This window comes from Lacerta agilis, chromosome 6, assembly GCF_009819535.1.
Source record: "Lacerta agilis isolate rLacAgi1 chromosome 6, rLacAgi1.pri, whole genome shotgun sequence".
NCBI lineage: Eukaryota > Metazoa > Chordata > Lepidosauria > Squamata > Lacertidae > Lacerta > Lacerta agilis.
Genome location: NC_046317.1, coordinates 36,961,097 through 36,964,994, shown reverse-complemented (window position 1 = coordinate 36,964,994; position 3,898 = coordinate 36,961,097).

Genomic DNA, 3,898 nt, shown 5'->3' with positions numbered 1-3,898 from the left:
CATTTTTACAAACTCCCCTTCTGTTCCCATGAAACAATAATACATGGAAGACACTACCATTTAAGAGCCCATTATAATACAGGGGGCTTGCAGATGGGTGTTTACTGCAGACTTGGCGCATCCATACATCATCTAAATCAAAATGCCAACTCATATTTTCTCAAATATTAAGCTTCTGTCTGGAAACAACCAGAGTGGTCAAGAACATGCGGCTCAGTGGCGCAAATCTCACCTAGGACACACTAAGGGTGGAGTTTAATCAGAGCAGATGCATAGAATTCAATGAACAGCATAAGTTAGGTTCATTAATTCTAAGCAAAACTTAAGTGAAAGATGACCCTAAGTATGAAAAAACTTGACATATCTGGGTCTTGCTTTAGCCCTTAGAAAGAACTGGTAGAATTTTGCCCTACAAACAATACCATTTTATCTCCAGAAAACTCCTTTTCAAAATAAATTTCTGCTAAGAAACATAGAGAATTTTCTCAATTACATTATCTGATGGAGAACACAAAGCTAAGGGACAACACATCAGGAATATTTCTAATAGCTGAATCCCATCCATCAGAAGGCTTTGCCACTGAGTTCTGTGGTGTTTCCTCCCAGGGAACCGTGCACTGGCTTGCAGCCTAAATAACTTTGAAGTATTGGTCCAGCAGCTGGCTATGAACTGCTAATCACCCTTAAACTCTGTATTCTTGACTTTTCCACCTTTCTTTAATGCTATTTTGAAACCCAAGACAGTTCCTGTCCCAGACTATTGGCGTAACAAGCTCTGGATGATGCGTGAGTGGCAGACTATGCCACATGCTAGCATAAAGCAGGTGGAAAACGTAAGGGCTGGCATGGAGAAGAACCTTCACAGAGAAGGTCTCTTGGCCTTTTCGTGCTGCCATGTTAAGTGCAGGATGAAGCTGCAGTGCTGTGGCTTCCAGCCTGGCAGAGGAACAAAAGAACCCATCTCACTAGTCACCACCACCACCCCACAAACACACCTATTTAGATTTAATGCAGCCAGCTACCACTCCTCATTATGCCTATTACCCAGGATTTGAGTAAATATTACTACACATCTGATCATTTGCTTGTTGTTACTGCACTTCTGATCTAATATTCAGTTGCATGTCCAAAAAGCAACAGCCACTGAACCACTTTTCTTGCCTCCCATCTTCCTGCGTCTCACCTCCGTTAGGTCAGAGGCTTATAAAGCAAGTCAGGGCGGTTTGCATGACTTCCTGCTTATTACACTCCTTATCTTTTCCGGCCTCTTTTATCTTTTGACACACTGATGCCAAGCTTACATAAGCCTTTTATTACTGAGTTAAGAGACTAGTGCTGTGAATTTTGACCAGCTTAATTACTGTGAGCAAGCCTATTACTGGGCAGCAGAGTGGACAAAAAACAAAAACACCTACATCCCATGATGGCTGGGAATCTCTCCCCAGTCTTTGGATGATGACCTCCTTCTAAGGGGAGGGTCAGCGAAACAGTTTGAAGCTGATTTTCCAGCCTGAATTTTAGTTAGAACCTAACAGAACTGGGGTGCAGCCTTGAATTTGCTGAGGTCTAAATTCCCTGGTTTGGAGATACAGCTGTGGAACGCCCTCCCATCAGATGTCAAACAGATAAACAACTATTTGACTTTTAGAAGACACCTAAAGGCAGTCCTGTTCAAGGAAGTTTTTAATGATTGATGTTTTATTGTGTTTTTAATGTTTTGTTGGGTGACACCCAGAGTCAGATGGGTGGTTGTTTTATTGTTGTTGTTGTTGTTGTTGTTATTAGCAGAAATCAGAGGGGTAGAATCAAGTTGCTGCAATCACTGGTAAAATGCTAACTACTTCAGCACTTTACTGCTGTAGTTATATTAAGAGCATTTCTGTCCATTTAAGTTACCACATTGGGTGAAAGATTCCTGCATTGCAGGAGTTTGGACTACATGGTACCTTCCAACTATGATTCTATGTATGTACTAGTAACTGCAAAAGTATTTCAGTGTCTTTGGGATAACTGGGACATTACTATAAATAAGGAGTCACTCCTTTAAACTAGTTGTTACATAGCTCCCTCTGCTGGCTTCATCCAGGTTTCAATCACAGCTAATTACAGCCATTGTAATATTTACACAAAATTTTACTTTTTTCCTACAAAAAAGAGAGAAAATTATTAGGAATATAAAAAAAAGCCTGAACTTGCTCACTGATGCCAAAATGTAAGGTTCTGACAAGTGATAATTCTCATCTTCAGATGTTGCAAAATAAAGTCCTCGCAAAGAGATATTGCAAACAGCTTGCTCATAATTGCAGCATGAAGTTGTTTAGGAGCTTATTCTTTTCCTGTGTCAGAGAGAGCTAAATGCTGTAATGACGGAGTATTTACTAGGGGTGTGCAAACAATTCAGGTAACTCCCAAATGAAGAACCAAAGTGGGGCTGCTTCAAGGAAGATTCTGGGCTTGACTGAGCCAAAGGGGCATCTCTTCAATGTATCCTGAACAGAGGACTGATGAAACACTTCAGAGATTGAGATGTTAAACTACGGCATTGTGTCTCCAGAAACTGAAGCATTTCCCCCAAGGGTTGACATAACACCAGGATGTGGAGAGCTCTTTTGTGACAGACAGGACTAACAGAGGGAATTATTCTACCAAGGCTGTCCAATCACAGTGCTTTGGTGAAGGGATGTCAAATTTATCACCTTGCTCCTTTCTGTCCTGTGCTCTTTGCTAGCTAGAGCTGTTTGCTTGAAATTTTGCAGGTTACTTTCCATGGGGCACTTTTTTGATGTGTTCCGTTTCCATTAAAAATCATTGCACACCAAACCCAAGTGGTTGCAATGTAGTTCTCCACAAAAACCAACTTTAAATGTGCCTACCACAAAGCCCCCTGAAACTATTTGTCTGCAACTGGGCAGGTTTCTTAGCGGAAGGGCACTTTTCCCAAACTGTAAAATGATTTCCCCTTTCAGAAAAACCACTGGTGTGACCCTTATGCAATTTAGCAGCATACATTCCTTCAGAAGAGTCTGTCATGCCTGTAGATTTCATCCAATTCCACCCCCCCCAAAAAAACTATAGATGTTTCTCTTAAAAAAAAAAAAACTAACTGTAAAGGTGCCCAGCACAATAAATCCCTGAACAATTTGTCTGTGATTTGGCAGGCTATATGCACTCTGGAGGGGCTACTTTGCCTAAATATGTTATCTAATTCTGTCAAAAGTGACGACTCACACCCCGGCCAGCATCTCTTTAATTTCCTACCTTCGGGCAGGAGATATAGAAGTATAGTGAGTCACACCAACAGGTTAAAGAACAGCTGTTGGGCTGCTGAATGGGGAAAAAAAATAGTGGTGCAATTGACTTCCAAAAAGCACAGAGTGCAAACAAGACTGAGTGTATGGGGGAGGGAGGGGGCTCGTTTAATTTCACTGTACACAGTGGTGTAGTGACAATAAATGTTTATTATTATTATTATTATTATTTAGAAAAGGAGAAAAAAAATCCTCAGCCACTTTTGATTAACGATAGGGGGACTTAAGCTTCATTTTTCTAAAGCAAATTTGGACCCAGAACTGACTCAAACTATGAAGTAGTCCAGTTTCCAAATAAGTGCCAAATCAGGATGAAGACCAAATCTTGTGGCCGGTGCAAAATATTAATATTTACACACAATGAACAAGCAACAAAGTCTGTCTGGCTTTTTGATCGGAATATGTGCAATTAGAAATCGAAATTGATCTTGTACTGTTTAGTTGAACCCCAGGACATTTAGTACTTAATTATTTGATACAAAATGATGCTCCTAAATGCAAATCTATGAGAGAAAAACAAATAAATCTGCAATGTTCATGGCAATTTTTTCAATTTTTTTATGTACAGAAATACTAATTTGAAGCCAAAC